This window comes from Rhinolophus sinicus, linkage group LG02 (genome assembly GCF_036562045.2).
Source record: "Rhinolophus sinicus isolate RSC01 linkage group LG02, ASM3656204v1, whole genome shotgun sequence".
NCBI lineage: Eukaryota > Metazoa > Chordata > Mammalia > Chiroptera > Rhinolophidae > Rhinolophus > Rhinolophus sinicus.
In genome coordinates this window covers 83,879,913-83,898,071 of record NC_133752.1, presented here as the reverse complement: position 1 = coordinate 83,898,071, position 18,159 = coordinate 83,879,913, and the positions used below count along the sequence as shown (strand labels likewise).

The 18,159-nt window shown below is 38.2% G+C and overlaps 1 pseudogene; it reads right to left on the bottom strand.

Moving 5' to 3' along the window:
• Positions 1-11,769: 11,769 nt before the first annotated feature.
• The window catches only part of LOC109447295 (centromere protein L), a 69,759-nt pseudogene continuing 63,369 nt past the window's right edge, over positions 11,770-18,159 (bottom strand).

The window sequence follows — 18,159 nt, the reverse complement described above, 5'->3', positions numbered from 1 at the left end:
TTACTCAGCTGTAAAAAAGAAGGAACTCTCACCATCTGCGACAACATGGATGGACCTAAAAGGTATCATGCATGCTGAGTGGAGTAAGTCAGACAGCGAAAGACAAATGTCATGTAATTTCACTTTAAGGGGAATTTAAAAAACAAAATAAACAAACGAAACAGAAACAAACTCACAGATACAGAGAACCTGTATTGAGGTTGCCAGATGGTAGGGGGCTTTGGAGGTGAGTGAAAAAGGGGAAAGGATTAACAAGTACAAGGTAGTTGTTGTTACACAGTAATCCTGAGGGTGTAGGGTATAGCATAAGGAATATAGTCAATAATATGATAACTATGTATGGTGTAGATGGGCACTAGATCTGTCCGGATGACAGATAGGAGGGAGGTTGGGGGCAAGATGAAAAAGTGAAGGGATTAAGAAATACAAATTGGTAATTATAAAATAGTCATGGGGATGTAAAGTGTTGAGAATATAGTCAATAATATGGAATTAACTATAGTGCCAGGTGGGTATGAGTCAGGGGGCATCACTTCGTAAATTATATAAATGTCTAACCACTATGCTGTACACCTGAAACTAATATAAAATAATATTGAATGTCAAAAAGATTAACATATGTACAGCCAAATGTATACCTCTAGGATTAAGCAGACTGATCCACAGGAAAACCAGCAGGAATTTTACTGCAGCCAGTCCATTTGTTCTAATCAAATTAATAGAGCAATAATCTACAATGACTTAAACATGGTTATCTTTAATCCTACCAAAGAATTTTGCCCTATGTCTTAGGTTGGGTTTGATGGGGTAGAGTCTCTGAGGCAGAAATTTCCTTGTAGGAGGTTAACTGGGGTGTGCTCTAAACAATACTGCCTGCAAGAAAATAACGGAAGCACTATTAAGCAGAGAAGTAAACTATGATGCAGTTGCAACAGAGGACTCAACTGATTGTACGGGAAAGCTTTGGCGCAGGAATAGCCCATCAGAGTTGTTCTAACTGAGACGAAGGGCCAATCACAGGATGCTGGCTGCCCCTAGGGAAGGGGCATAACCTTAGGTAGGCAGCTCCCTTCTGTGAAGGGCAATTTCCAGGGAGGCTGTGAGCCTCCATCAGCCTTGGTCATACATTTATTTAGAGGTTGGGAAGCACATTATAGCATCCACTACACCAATGTCGCAGGAAGTCTTTATAGTTTCTATTTCTGTGAAGACTGGATTTTTAATATAGTAAGAATTATCTGCGTCTTTCCATCAACTGCTCTTTTCTTTATCAAAACCAAAGAAAAATCAAATGTCTGCAGAGCTGTATCGAAAGGCAGAAAACCTGAAATTCATTTTCAGTGAACACCTTCCCAGAGTTCAGGTACTTCCAGCTTTTCTAACTGGTAAGCATAATAAACTCCTTCTAAGTGTGTTCCTTAATCTTGAAGACCATTTGGAACCTTGAACCTTGATTGTGTCACCACTGCCCACCAGCCTTGCAGTTCTGTTCATTACTGTTACTCCACAAGAAGTCAGGACAAAGCCTATTCTGAAAAGCAGTGAAATTTTCTCTCTTATTTTGGAGACCCTAAAGTATGATAATCATTAATAATATAGTCTGATATTTTATCATAGGCATATTTATCACAGGCATCTTAGTTACAGACATGATTACAGTCGGAGACTTTAAATTAAGAAGGTGATGTTTCTCTCATTCTAAGCTTAATTATGCTGTAACATGTTTATTCTAGATAAGCCTTTTGCACTAGTGTACTACCTTACAGGACAACTGTAACCTTTGGGCTTCAGCTGTACAAATATGCAAAGTAATCAAGTTATTTACTATGGCAAAGCTGTATGAACACAATCTTGGTAAGGGTTGTAGTCTTTTTCAATATCCCAAAACTGTAAATATATCATATATGGATAGAAATGAAACATTATGGCAGTAAAATAGTGTTATAATAGCTTCTTTGCTAGGTGAACCTATTAGGCATAAGACCTTTTATTCAATATCAAAATGAATGTGATTGTTTGATGTTTCTAAAAGCTATTTGTACTCAGTACATGTGCAGTGGGTACTAGTTCTATGGCTCATGAGAATAAAGAGCTGACTTTACTATTGACAAATTAGGAAACTACTAGAAGGAAAATGTGTTATTTCATTCAAATCAGCAATAAAAACAAAGATTTTAGGTAGGAGGGAAACTTTGTTGTTAAGCATTTCTTCTACTGGCAACATTTCATTTTCTTTGATTTACTCTATTTATTATTTGGATTTACAAGCGATGTATTAAAATAAAGGGAAGAGTTACTACGCTCAAAATTTGGTTTATCCAAACAAAGACAAAACGGGCTTCTATTCTTTTTGTGAGAAGCATACATTTTTCATATTAGTTGTCTATGAAATACACAGTCTATATAATACACAGTAATACATAGAATATTTGCCAAGTTTCCATTTTACTTTATGTTATAATTGAGAAAAACTGAAGAGCTATAGAGTACTTTTATTTGGGTTATCTCTGTGACTTTGAATATTTAGTAAACTTATAAGAATATTAAACTATATTAAAATGCAAGTATTAATGTTGATGATAGAATGGAACAAAACACATTTTGATTGATTTAGCAAGTCAAATGGAAACTCTAAGTAGGGTATCTATAATTCACATGCAGTGTTTCCATTTTATCATTGGTGTGCTGAGAAGAAGCACATGACTTACCAGCATCAGGGTACAATATGTGTCCTGACTACAAAATCTTCAAATCAATATGTAAAAGTACTTCAAAATACCTTTTGCCAAATTTGACTCACTCTGAAGTAACTTGCTCTCCTATTCCAAGGTTATAAGGAAAATGTGTGTAAGATCTGGCTAAGCTCATAATAGAATTCGTTGCTAACATTTTACACACACACACTCACACACATGTATAATATATGTAGCATATATGCATACATTTATAATATACATACCTGTGACATATGTCTTATGTATAAACAATCTGTAATTGGTGTTCATCATTTATTTCTACATTATTTTCTCCTTGCCCTCTCATCCCAAATCTTACACTCCTGTCCCACTTGTAATAGCAGTAAGAAGAGCAAACAGCCACAAATTCCATTTCTGCAAGTCTACAAGGGAGCTCTGCCAGCCACTGAATGATGTTAGGACAACCTCATAGCACTCATCATTGAGTTTCCTTATCAGGAGTCAGTGTGATAGTTGCTTTAGCTCAGCTGACAAGGAACAGGAAAGAGGGTGGACTCAGGACTCAGCTACCTGGCTCTTACTTCCAACCCTTGGCAACAGCACAGATCACAGGAATCCCACAACCCTTCGTGGATCTTCCAAGACTGAGGTCTTCATTTCTTTATTCTTCATTCAACAACTATTTATTGATGATTTAGTAGGCACCCAGGCCCTGGAGTTACAATTGAGAGAAAAAAACAGAGCTGGAGCAGTGGAAAAGACTAGACTATACGGCTAATTGAGGTAGGAATCTAATTTTTGTTTTTTTAAAAGGGACAACTTCTTTTCCCAGCACCACTTATTAAATAGTTTATCATTCCCCACTACTTTATGTTGCTACTGTCATACACCAAGATCCCATATATTCATGGGTACATTTCTGGGCTCTCTATGATTAAGGACCATAATTACCTATTTGTGTATTCCATCACCTTTAATTTTTAAATTTACAACAAATTTTTAAAAGTACAAAATTTTAACTTACAGCAAAGTCAAATAATTTTATAATGAACAAATAATTTTATAATGAATGTATAGTTACCATCTAGATTCTACATTTACTAACATGCTACTATACTTTCTTTATCATGTATCCATCCAGCTATCCATTACTCAATCTCCATTGATCCATCTTTTTGGTGCACTTCCAATTAAATTGCAGACATCAGTACACTTTTTCCTAAATACAACACTACACTTTAAAATGATTATAATTGTATAATAAGTTTATCATTTCACCGTTATCACAACTGAATTTTTTACCTATAATCTGAGAAATTTTGATATTTTAAGTCATTTGCTATTAAGACTACAGAAAATGAAAAAAGCTCATACCTCAAAGACTTGCTTAGTCAAGGGTAACTAGAACTTATACACCTTTCAAGCCTGGGCTCTAAGATTTTAGACCAACTAGAGGGAGGGGACCTCAGATAGGGTAAATAACTTTACTCTGATTATCTGGGCCCTGGGATCTTTATCATTGTGAGATACTTATAATTTAAAGATTCAGTTTCACGTTGCCAGAAGAGAAGGCTTAAACTTATCTCTGAGGGCAGACTGTTTCCTCTGTCTTTGGAAAAACATGTTAATGGAATTTTCAGTAAAGAAAGATCTAATTTTGCAATAAAAGATCCAAGTAAATGAAAAACTGTACTGTTCTGAGTAATATTTCCAACATTTGTCTTCATTTGGGAATTACATCTCTGCAAATTATGATTTCTTTAGGATAATGTTTCTTCCTTAAATACAGTTTTGCTCTTTCCTGTCCTTGAAAATTATTGATTATTCATGCAGATGTATACGTCTGTCTGTGTGTTCTTGTTTAAGCTAAGATCGAAGTACCTGGCACATAATAAGTACTCAAAAAAAGTTTATTATTATCAATAATAGAAATACTGGACTTCATCAGTCATATAAGATGGGGGCTGAGACTATTCATATTTCAGCATAAAGAGAAATGAGTTCTTCTTACAAGGTTCAGACATTAGGCATATCTGAGTTATAGATTATTACAGAACCTTATTGTTTTAACCTCTAATATTGTGGTTAATTTTCCAGAGAAATGAATGGTAACTGGTGGGAAATTATTGATTAGGGATTCCTGCTTGAGAGTTGGGCAGGTGGACATAGAAAAGCTTTGAGAGATGGGAAGGACGCAGGGAGCCCGAAGGACTCAGATTTCCTACCCTGCTCGCTCCCAACATTCCTCTCCTTCCTCACTCAGCTGCCTTGTCTTTCCCCCTGAGGATCTCTCTTCAGTAGAGGGTTTTAAACTTAGTCACGAAAAGGTACAAACTATTAACAGTTTGACGTATTAGCTTTTCCCAGGGGTATGAGCATTTTAACTGGGATTTAATTTTAATTCAGCCCCTATAGGGCTGCCTACAGGGGGGCGGGGAGCAACTTAGTCTAAGACCATAGGGTCTCAGGGGACGTAAAACTTCAAATTCAGTTGTTAAAAAATCACCACGCTAAACAAAACATGTTGGAGGACCAGACTCAGCTTGCAGCCTGCTGGTTTATAATTCATGCATTAAAGAAACTCTAAATGTGAAATTATAATTACTAGCATCCAGCGGGTGGGTGAAAATAGTGTGTATGTGGGTCCTTTCTTCAGAGGTGAGAAGGAGAAGGGTAGAAAGAGCAGAGGGTTTAGTAGTTTTTCCAGGTACACATGTGGTTCCTGTTTGTTCCCTTCTCCGACTCAATGGAAAGAGCACGGGCTTTTAGGGCTAGATAGCTCTGCTTTCTAAGTCCTATTGGGTATAACCACTTACTCGCTGTAAGATCTTGAGCGAGTCACTGAACCTCTCTCGTTCAGTCATCTGTCTAATGAGAACCAAGGAGATTCAATGAGATAACCCCCAAAATGCCTGTCTCATTATAGTAGTACCCAGCTCATTCAATCAATGGCTGTTGATTGATTCCCAAACATGTCAGTAACCACGGTGAAAAACAAATACTCTCCCTTCTAGTGAGGAATGCAGGCTTTAAAACAAATGCTTGCATAAATAAGCATCCAGGAAATGTGGGGGCTATTCTATATTTGTATAAGAAGCGGTCCCCTCAACCATGTGTGTGCACAGATACATTTTATTTGTCAACACATATGAATGGGAATGGCAAGTTGCATTTCCCTTGAGATGTTTCATTCTTACAGTGGCATTTATAAAAAAATAAAATAACTTTTGTAGTTATTGTCAAAATCTGCTCCAATTTGAGAAATGCCTTCATGTTTTCCTGAATCAAACAAGACTAGTCATGGCGAACCAATCAAGAAATAATTATTGCATTTCAAGTGAGAATAATGCACAATGCTAAACACTCTGAGGGATACAGAGAAGTGTGAAATCTGTGACCATACAGGGTGTTTTTAAAACTAACCCATTGTTAAAGTCTGACTTGAGCATGTCTGGGGTTTCTTTTCCCTGAATGTGGATGTGAAGTGTGGCCTAGGTCTGGAGGCTGATGTATAATTTGCTATTAATCTCTGAGATTTGTGCTCCGTAAACTTTAAAATGGAAGACTACCTGATAACTAATCCTGTAACATTTTATGTAACTAACACTTCTTTAATATAAACAAATATTATAACCAAGGAAGATCCAAAACCTGAAAATCAATGGAATGATTCTAACAGGAAAGGAAGGGTCATGAGACCTGACAGCAGCCCATTTGTGACATCTCTGCAGGCTCCTAGGATTTTCTTAACCTGTCCGAGTCAATTCTCTGCAAAGCAGGGATAATATCCTCTCCTACTCCATGAAAGGGAGAATTAAAGGAGACAGTGGATGTGAGCAGTTAGTGAACGATAGTTATTTAAGTTGTCATCGCCTTCCTCCAGTGCAGTTTGAAATCACTCATGTCAACCCACCAGTGTTTTGTTCAGACTGGCCATTCTTGCCTGGAATGGCTCTTGCCTCCTTGCTTCTCTCATCACCAAATCATCCTTAGAAACCAATAAAGCTGACCTAGAGGAAAAACACATCACTTCTGCCCTGCTGCCCCCACCACTCAGTCTCACTCAGGACTGCCTACGACATGGCTTTATTTATCTCTTGGTAAGAAGAGGAACTTCTGTATGTGGAATTGCCATTCTTCTTGTTTGCCTGCCATGAAAATGAAACCACTTACACCCATGAAAGTGTAACTTCCAATTCTGCCTCCAGAACAGAGAGAATGTCCAGTCGTGGCCAAAGTGGGAACAAGTGAAGGTCCAGGGCACTTTCCAGAAGTGGGTGATGCCCCCGTCAGGAGACCAGGGCATTTTCGCTGCCACATGTATCCTGGCGACCCTGGGTTCCACATACGCTGATGAAGTGTTGACAAAGTTCCATATCTCAGAGGACGGGTTGGGAGGGGCAGATCCCATTTCTCCCTCTGACTCAGCCCTTGGCGCCCCTTCCAGAGTTTACTTCCGGGCAACTGTCCCAGGAGCCTCATGGGAATCCCATCCTGGCAAAGCCACTCTGGCCACTTGGACTGCACAAGGGTCACGTTAGGCAGAAAGCTTTTCTCTTTAATCCACTCATCCTTCAATCCATAAACACAATCCCTGATCAACTTCTCATACACTCATTTACGTAAGTTCACTGATCTGTGCACACATGTAAAACACATGTACCTCTAACTCTTTACTACAGCGGTGTTCACAATTCAATTGTCTTAAGAATATTTAGCAATGAACAAATACTCTTAATGGTACACTATGCGCAAGGGAGAAAGAGGAATTTTTAACTCCAAGTTTTGGAATTTGAGAAACCAGAAGAATAATCAGGAAAAAATAAGTATGTTAGGAATGGGTTTTTAAAGAATGAAGATACAGATTTCAGACAGTTGAGAGTGAGGTGTCAGGAGACTGTCCAAGCTGATATAGTGACATTGGCCTGGTGAGCATCCAGGGCTGGAGACAAAATTTGGGAAGTTAGGTTCTATAAGGTTGGTGCAAAAGTAATTGTGGTATAAAAGGTTGAAAATATGAATTGCAAAAACCTCAATTACTTCTGCACCAACCTAATACAAAAGGCACAATGCAAAACAAAGAACTTAGGAGAGAAGACCAGAAAGTTGAAGGTTGCAATTTCCAAACTCAAGTTGTTTAAGAAAATATCATCCTGACTGCATCAGATTTGTAGTGATTGAATGTAAATGTTAAACTTTGTCAGGAAAAAAAGGAATTAGAAATTTGACAAAACGCAGTAACTCTTACAATGATATGCATGGCAAAATATATATAAGAGCAGTTTTTCTGATGCTCAATGAATATTTGCGTTTTTCTGTCAAGCATGGTTTGTGGTGGGTTATGCTCTCAAAAACATTGGTTTTGTGATCAGTTTTGCTCTCAAAAAATTTTTATTAAAACAGTGGCTTCTTGGAATAGAAAAATGACAGTATGTAATTGGTAGAACGAAGTAGTGTGTTTTAGTCCTGGAGGAGACCATCAGTGGGATATGAGTTTCTGTAATTTTGTTACCTGATATTTTGACCCCTTTACATGTATGTGTAAGAGGTCCTCCCTTGCACATTAATGTAGGACTTTAAAAATGACGGTGGAAGCAGAAACCATGCAAAGCCATCTTCATTACTAATGCACAAAATTACAATTGTTCCATGACCTTTAAAAATTTTGTCAAAACATTTAAAACTCTCTGTCATTTATAAAACTATAAGAAAACAGGAAAAAAATAGTACAATTAACATTTAGTATAATTTAACACATTAGAAACATTAAAGTGTTTCATTTCTATGTAAAAAACTTATCAAGAAAGGTTGGATAGTGCTTGCTTGCCTTCTTCTTGTCATATAACTTGCAATATGTAGCAAGCAACTTTTCTATGGGTTGGTGAATTGTCACATTCCTTTCTGAGTCTGCATCAGGTTCCGACATCATATGCTTCGTGCTTCCAGTATTGTGCAGTGTCTCTATGAGTTCCTTTAGCGTGACTTTTTTGCCAGCCTCACTTACTCTGGATAACACCTTCATCCTTTTCATCACCACCACTTTCCTCATTTATGTTGATAAGCCACTAATTTCACTACGTTTCTTTGGCTGTACATCTAGAGGCACTAACGAGAGCAAGGTCACCATTCCCACTGTCAGCTATTTCTCCTATAACTAATATGTGCTCTATTCAAATTTCACTTCTAGCATTATCACTTTTTGTTCCTTTGCTGCACATTCATCTTCATTGGCCAATTCCCTCTACGACTCATTTTTGTAACATGTCAACGGAGTTTATCCCTGGGAGACTACACAATTCCACCCTTTGCTGTCTGTACATAAACTGAATACAAGCTGTGCAGTGACCAATAACTGCTAGACTTGGGAAAAGTGATGTGATGGTCACTGATCAGAGTGCACATGTTATTTGTGTAGCGATTTGTGGACTAAAGACCTAGGAGCAATTACTTTATGCAATTACTCCATAGTATAAGATATAGTAACTGAAATTTGAACCAGGTTGTTGGACAACTGGTGTCCTTTACCTGATAAGAGAAAAATTCTGAGGTGTCCTAAATTTAATTATAGTGGGCTAGAGAATAGGGTAGAGAGACAAGGGAGGTTAACCAGTTACCTTCCGTGGGCATAAACGAAAGACTGTTTACATTCCTGAATATATGTTGAAACTTTGAATCAACTTCCAGGTAGCTATTTTCAGCTTTTATCTAGAGGGAGTGGCTGAACCTCAAATGCCACAGTATCTTACTTACACATGAACTTTCTAGATTGCTGCCCACAGCCAATCCAAGAGTAGCAAACGGACTATGCACCTATCCCAGGACTGTCTCTGCTTCACTCCCTCCCCCTTTATCTACAGCAAGGTAAATTCTTTCAAAACTTTCATCATTCTTCCTCAAATCCACTGTATAGGAAAACCCTCTCAGCCCCAAGATGACAGACATGTTTGTGTTTTCCACCTAGCCCTGCTGCTGGTGGCTTCGACTGCATGTCCCAGGACCTGGTCCTTTTTCTGGCCAGCACATGGCTCAATAAACCCTTTCATTTAGAAAACCTTTTGGCTGTGAAAGTTTTTAGTATACCCAAACTGTGGTACCTGAAAGTCATGCACAAAAGAACTGAGGGCTGCTTGTATACACTTCTATCAGAAAGCCTTCCTCTTAGACACAAGTTACATTTAGCCACTTTATAGAGTGCGCTGGAAACTTCAGATTGAAATGCTAAGCATTATGTCATTGGAGGGAAAATAGATGACGCCCTGGGAAAAGGAAGCTCTAGAATAGCAGGGATTAGAAGATCCTAATATGTTGCTGGGAGCTCAGGAAACAACTGAAACAACAATGAAGATCTATTCTATGGAACTGTTACCAGTAATTACTGTCATTGATACTGGCTGTCTTTCTAGGCTCTGCCTGTGAATCAATGACTATATGTGACATATACAGGAATGCCAAAGATACTAATAGCCAGAATAGTGGGAAATGCTTACTATCAAAACACTCTGTATTTAAAGAACCATTTCTAGAATCTTGTTCCCTTTGTTAAATGAATGAATGAATGATCCAGCATCTTTATTGAAATGATGTTCATTCTTTCTTCTCCAGAGGTAAAGCTTTAATTATTAATCACAGAAAAAAAGACTCCAAGATCTCAGTGATAATTGGTAGAATCTCTTTAGAAGATACAATTAACTTGAAAACCACTAATTTCTCAAGGTCATTTTTTACGGACACTCTGATTATCACACAGGTAGGAAGAATCTATAAATAAAATCTAAATTATTTTAAATAGAAAGATCTCTTTTGGCTTGAGGACTCATTGACAACTTAGCTGAACCTTGCTTATACTACACAGTAGTCTAGATACCTCCACCCAACATTCTCTCTCTCTCTTTCAGTGTCGGTCAGATTTGCCTGTCAGTTGAGTGCTCTCCCAGATTTCCTGGGCTCCATCCTTACTTTCCTTTACAGAGTCCTTTCCTTGATAAAATCCTTGCACATTTAAGCCTATCTTGGCATCTGCTTCTAAGTGCACCTGAACTAACACCTCTTCCAATGGCATTTCTATTTCTATTCTTAGTTTTCCATGGGCCTATGTCAGCCCATTAGAATAGATAGAAAGAATGTGAAGATAATAGGATCTCAGCCATCTGAAAGAATTTTACTCTAATGTGAAGGAATCAAAGCAAGTATTTCCATTAGAAAATACTATAAAAACATGACAGTTGGGTGCTTGGGGATTTGGGAAACACAGAGATGAGTAGTCCTTTCTTTAATGGCTCCCAAACTTTGTCAGTATTGAAATTACTGTGTGTGTGTGTGTGTGTGTGTGTGTGTGTGTGTGTGTGTTTTCAATGGAAATAACTGGGTAACTCTCCCTCATTGCCCAAGACCTACTGAAACAATCTCCAGAGATGGAGCCCAGGCATACGCACATATTATAGAATATCTTCACAATTCTAATTTACAACAAAGTTTAAGAATTGTTGACCACCACTGTCCTGTTGCGCCAGAAGTTGTTTCCCTAGGAGTAATAATAATTCAAAAGCTTCTGACTAGTTTTCCCTTTCCTCCTACAGTCGTGACTTTCTTACACTTGTAGTATCTGATTCTTTGTGACCTGAGATTTTTAAGACAGCTGAAGTATGGGAAAATTTGGCTTTTCATGACTCATTTGTTCCAGAAAAGTTATGTATGCTTCTAATGTCTGAAATGCAAAGGTAAATGAGGGCAAAGGACCATACACTTGGTAAGTTGGTCTTCAGGTTTGTAGGTGCCACATCAATATTTCCCGCCGTGAGGCACACATGCACATAATAATATTTTCAAATAGCTGACACACATCACTGGTGATTTACTTTGAACACATCACTTTCTAGAGAAACGGTCACTCTAGGTTCTGGAAATTGACCCACCTTGCATATCTCTTCCACAGAGATTGCCATATGTAAGGTCTTGATAGCAGCTGAGGAAAGGAGACGAGTTCCAGGCAGTTTCTGAGTTGACTGTTAGATCCAGGTGGGTAAATGGCGAGACCCCTAGACCAAAGGTTGTCCTTGAATAGGAAGAACTGAAAAATCACCAACTCAGTAAACACGAAACAACAATTTTCCACCAACTTTTCCTTCTAACATGAGAAAATGTATATTCTGTACAATAAATACTCCTAAATTCAAAAGTTTTTAGGTTACTCAAATATAGCGCATAGTTCCTTTTATTTAAAAGTGTGCTATCTCACAATAATATGGTCTTTCAACGAGGAACACAGTTCTCAGTGCACTTGGGAGGATTTTTTTTAAAAAAGTAATTCACAATGGCTTGGTCCCTTTTAAATAGCAAACACCCACAGGAGCGTTACTACCAGAGTCACCTTCCTTAACGACCTTAGGGCAGGCACACATCCCTCAGTGTGGTACTGCAGACCCTCTGCAATATATTCTCAATCATCTTTCCAGGTTTTACTCCTCACTCCCCTGCATGTACCCCACTGGACCTACTTCCTGTTTCCAAATGGACCATTTCCTTTGTGCTTCTGTGTCCTCCACGTGCAGCGCCCATTCCCAACATCTCAATCCATTGATTCTTCAACTACACATTATGTCACTGCCATAGCTTTTTGTATGACACTCTGTGGCACTTTATTGCAATAAGCCTTATATTCGTGTACACTGAGTATTTCTCATAATAAGTTATATTAGATGAAAATTCTTTGACAGCAGGAATCATTGCTCATCCACCCGTTAGGGTGCTGGGACCAGCACAATTCATTACCCAATTTGTTTAGTTAAATTGGATAACTTCAAACAAAGCCTCCAATCAGTGGAAAATCAACAAATACATTGAGACCATTTATTTAAGAAAGTTTCAGTTCTTAAAAAGTATCTGCTCATTGAGAATGACAACCGTAAACCTATCTAGGATAGCTGGGTGTAAAATCCAAAACAAGGAAGACTAATACTTTGAGTAACTACTGTGTGCCATGCATTATTACGTCCTTTTTATTTAATTCATTTATTCAGTAATTCAACGAATAATTCCTGAGTCCCACTAACATTGTGCTAGGAGATGGGAGTACAAAGGTAAAAAGTCCTGATTCCTGCTCTTTGGGAGCTATCAGTCTAATTACAGGAAGTACATCAATGAACTCAATATAGCATGATGGACATAAGTCGGCTGATTAAAGAAGTGGGGGAGGGCCTTCAAGGAGCGGGGACAGCATGTGCAAAGGCATGGTGGCATGAACTAGCAGAATGCATTGGGAGTGAGGCTGTGGCAGGAAATGAGGCCACAGAAGTAGGCAGGGGCCAGGATATGAAAGACTTGGGGAACAAGCTTAGACATGTGATAGTGGAAATCTTTGGAGGCTTTAAAGCAGGAGAGTGATAGAATTTGATTTGTCTTTTAGGAGGATTCCACTGGCAATGCTTTGGAGGATGCATTATAAAGAAGACAGGTAGACAAGGTAGTTGACCAGTTCAGATGCTCCTTCAGTCAAACCAGGACTCTGGGAAAGGAGAGCAGAGGAGTGATAAGAGAAAGGGAGACAGATACTATGAAGCTTGGAGGTAGTTTAGATGTGGCAGTGCTGGCAGTAGGATGAGGCAAAGTGAGGCACTCGTCTCAGGCGTAAAATTAAGCGGGATCCAAAAATCTCAATAATCAAATAATATTTTAATGCAATATTTTAGAAATCAAAATTAATGCAAAAAATCTATGATGAACCAAATAGCAAAAATTTCACGAAAGAAAAAATCTGACTGTGCTTGTGCAACCCTCTCTCACTCATCCTACCCTAGTCCTGTCCCTGAATAAAAAACATCCTTAATAGGAAGGATATTGTGAATCCATCTTCACTAAGAAAACTGCAGCCTAGAGAAGTAAAATAGTTAGTTTAAGGTCACACGGCCAGCATGTGCCAGGAGCCGTAGGCCCAACCCAGAGAGTGTTGGCTGCTTCCCCCTACACCATAGGACCTTTGCAGGGGTGAGACGTCCTGCCTGCCATGCTGCCAGCACCTGTGCTACATTTTCATTTACTTGCTTTCACTTTTAGCAAACAGTAACTACGTCAATAAGGGGAGGTGCCCTCAAACCCCATTGTCTTAGAATTGTAAGAAAAAGTAAGGCAACTGTTACAAGGTTTAACAGAGGTAAGATTAAAAACTACAAAAGAAAGAAAATCTTAAAGAACCAGTCTGTGCTCAAACAACGAATGTCAAATTTTGAAGTTTCTGAAAGTGTAGAAACAGCAAATACAGAACTGATTAACTGAAATGTTGACCCAAAGTTCCAGTATACATGCATTAAGGATAGACTCTTGGAATCAATGTAACTGAAATGAGCGAAGAACTCTTTCAGGTTCCACTCTGGCGCCAGCCCTCAGGGGCAACTATGGAAAAAAGTAAACTTTCCTCTAGCTTGGTCAATTCCAGAGATTCTGAGTTCTTGATTCAGGCATGAACCCTGCCAAAGCCCTCTAGACAGAGCTTCCCCTCTGAAGACAGTTAGGAAGAAACCATTCTAAGTGGCTTTCAGTAACAAAATTCCCAGTGCTGACAATGGCCCAGTAAGTGACCTACACTGCACAATTTTCAGCCCGTGTCATGGTAACTTTGGACCACTGCAGAGTTCTGCATAAGGTACAGAATATCACTAACCCTACATTTTTTGTATTTTTCTCTTATATTGCACGAAAGGGTTATTTATTTGTTACTGTGGGGTTAGCTGCATTTTTGTTTTCCATCATGACTACAGTTAACATAAAAATAACTCACTACTGGTAACTTGCTTGGTTAACTCAACAAATAGAACACTGTTACGAAGGAAATGTTTTCCCACACATACCTACAGTTTTAAGGCACAACACAAGCCAAAATTCCACAGAGGCAATGTGACTTTATTTCTAGAAAATGTATTAAACAGTTTCATGAAAAGCTAAGGCACGTAATAGATTAACATATATTTAATGGTGAACGTCTTTAGAATCAAATGTTAAGGCTAATTGCAATGTAGTTAATTAATTTGAGCAGTTGTTAAAATGGTCTTGAACTTGTAACATTCTGCTTTAGAGGTAAGGTTACAAGATGCTGAACTTTTTCAATGTAATTTGAACCAATCTAGCCATTCATTTTGGACTAAGACCACCTCTTCCATCCGAGACAGTTTCCCTTCTTTCAAGTACAACTGTAAATTTGTTTTATTATGAAATATTTTAACACGGAAGAATGTGTAGAGTGTAATAATATGAACACCTATTTGCCCACAAGCCCATTTTATATAAGAAACTTGGTACAAGAGGGGCCTCTCAGTTCTCCCTCCCCATCCTCTTCCCACCTTCCTAGCAGAGGACTATCATCAGTCCAATTTCCGCCTGCCACACATCACCCCTCCTACCTGTGGTTTAGATTCTTTAATGTCCATGGGCTTTGGGATATGGAGAAAAATACAACTATTTGTACTTCGTTTAATGCCCAGATTATTCATTTCATATATCTAATAAAGCTCTGAAAACTAAATTTTCCTCAGCATTTAAAAATCGAATTTAATTAATTACATTCCCTTACACAATTTAAACTGTAATTACAAATATATGTATTAGTCTTGCTGATTTAAAAAAAAAACATTTCAAATCCTTCAGTTGATAAAACATACACAAATATAAAATGTGTTATTACACTTAAATTATTTCTGAGAGATCAATCTAATAGGCTTGCTCTGTTTCTTCATTATTTTTGTACTTTTTTTTTTTTTTTTTTAACCTTTTTTGGGTTATAGCTATTCTTATTTCAGTATCTTCCTAGGGTTTTCATAAAGTCATTTGGCTACTGTCCCGGGATTGCAGTAATCTTACCAGACCCAAAAGAATGATCCCCAGACCAGACCATTTATTTATACCATATGCCTTATCAACTAATCCTTGGGTGGAGTACAGGACTTTTTTGAGGTGAGTCAAACCTCAGCCCTTGGGCATCCAGGCTGAGCTTCTTGTTTACCGACAAATTCCACTTACCAGCTCAGTAAAACTTTTCAAGATCATTGATTTTTTTTTGCAACTTGGTGTCTTGCTTCAAATGGTTTATTTTTAAAGTCCTGCTTGGCTTTTTTCCTTTATGATATATTCACCTTATCTGTTACCATTATTAAAACTGTATTTATTCCTTTTGCTACTTCATTAAAACTAGTAGGACCATCAAGAGGTTTAATTACCTAGGAGATCCATACTAGTTAGCTTTCCTCTTTAGTACATTTGGTTCAATTTATCTCTGCTGAACCCTTTGTGTGAGTGTGTCTTATCTATGACTACCTGTAGTGATTAAATGTTAAACCCCTGTTATGTGTGAGCACCAGGAATAAGGAATTTTTCCTATCCTTTGTACAGTCTCTACAATTTCTTCGATTTTTCACAGTATCTCTTGTATTCACCATTTTTATTCATACAGATAGAAGCAAGTATATATCCATACTTTACAAATAGGCATTAAACTTAATGAAAGAAAGAAAATACACACATTCTGTCTTTTATTTATTAAAATCAATACAAATAAAACATATCCTTTTATAGTTACTTGTTTTTGTACTACAATTACCATTCACATAATTTATGTTAATATTTCCTTTGGGGTATCATAAACTCGTGGTCTTTCATAGGTTTAACTTGTCCTAATTACATTAACAATCACACTGATTGTAATCTGTGGCTCTCTCACAGCAGGAGACTGTTTAAGCAAGTTGCTTTGCCCTTTAGCCCTGCTTCTGCTCAAAGGCATTCTTGCTTTTTGGCAAGACATGATGTTCCAAAACCATCCTGATTTTTCTTGCCCAAAAGGAGTTCTCTCTCCTTTTAGATAGAGAATAGTATTAGGAACCAAAAGTTGTCATAAGTATGTGCTGCTCTTGCTGTACTACCACATTTAATAGTGATAGAGCTAAAAATATGTCTTTTTTAAAGCCAAGAGTTCATACTGATTTTTCCATTTTAACACATCACGTTTCTATACTACTTTTCTTATAGTACTCGTCATCGCATAGATGAGAAAATCATTCCTTATAACAAGAAGGAAAACCTCATTCTAACTGCTGAAAATTCAATTCATGAAATCCACCTTCAGGAAACGTTAGCTCCTCCAAATGACATATTTTGGCTTATTATTCTCTTGAATTAAACCAGTACGTCACTGGAGCACTCAGAACTCTCTAGAGCTGAAGATCAACTCTCAAATCACAAGGGCTGTCAGAGTTGCAATAATCATGCCTTAATTATTTTCCCTCTCTTTTCTAGGTACCTTGGAAGCACAGCAATCAAGATTTTAATTTGCTCAAAGATTTTGCAGAGGAGTCTCAATTCTCACTGAAGGGCTTGGTGGCATAATAATTGTACCACTAATGGCTGAATGCTCCGAGTCATTCACTTGTGTCTTTCCTAACATTAAAAATTGAACACTCCCATTTTTTAGAACAAGCAATTTACTTTTATTGGAATTTCTTGGGTCACCTCCAATATGCACTATCTGGAAAAGCACAGTCACATTCTGAACTTGTGAGCTCGCAGTTTCTGTGAGCTGACCAGAATGGGAGCTGTACTCAGCTTGTTAACACACATGTATTGTCTTTATTACACACCTGGCCCAGATATATATAGGAGAAATAGAAGTTTGGAAATGAAAATCATTTGTTTCTTTCCTTTAAGCCATCGCCAAAAACTAGCCTCGTCTTTCAGAGCCAAGGATGTAGGTCCATGCTAGACTTCCTCTAAGAGGACCGGTTCAACTCCTCAGCTCCATGGGAATGGGAACAGTCTCAGAGGTGACTCATGGTTTGGATCTGGGCTAGAATACATTAACAGTGGCCCTGATTGTGTGGTTGTTACATAGTAGAAGGAAGAAATAGGAGGAGGTAGTGTAAGGAGGAAAGTCAGAAAGAGAAAAGACCACAGATTCCAGACTGGTTCTTCCTGGGATGGTCTTGCACCCTGATCTGGCCCTGGGATGCCCTGTGACCACACTGAAACAGGCTCAGAACCCCAACGCTGAGAACCCCAGTGCTTCCCATCCAAGGCAGGCTGATGTGTGTGGGCTGGTCAGTGACTCCTCTCACTCCATCCTGTTCCTAGCTGACCCGGCAGCTGCTCTCACTGAGACAGCCTCCTCCTGGGATCAAGTACTGCAGCTAGCTGGGATGCATTTCCCTCTGCTTGGAGTCTTTAGGTAGCAACTGGGAGAACTACTATTTCTGCCATCAAAGAAATCACGCTAGATGATTATAAACAAGCATCAGCATTGGTATCTCCAGATTATGATCGGTTCCTTTCATTTATTCATTCACTAATTCATTCATTTATCTAATATTTAGCAAGATCTTTACGTGCACATAGCAGTAGTTAAGAAGCTGAGGAGTTAACAAGAGCAAAATGTATACTGTACGTAGGTGACTGCAAGTATGTTATGACCCACAATTTACAGACTAGTTTT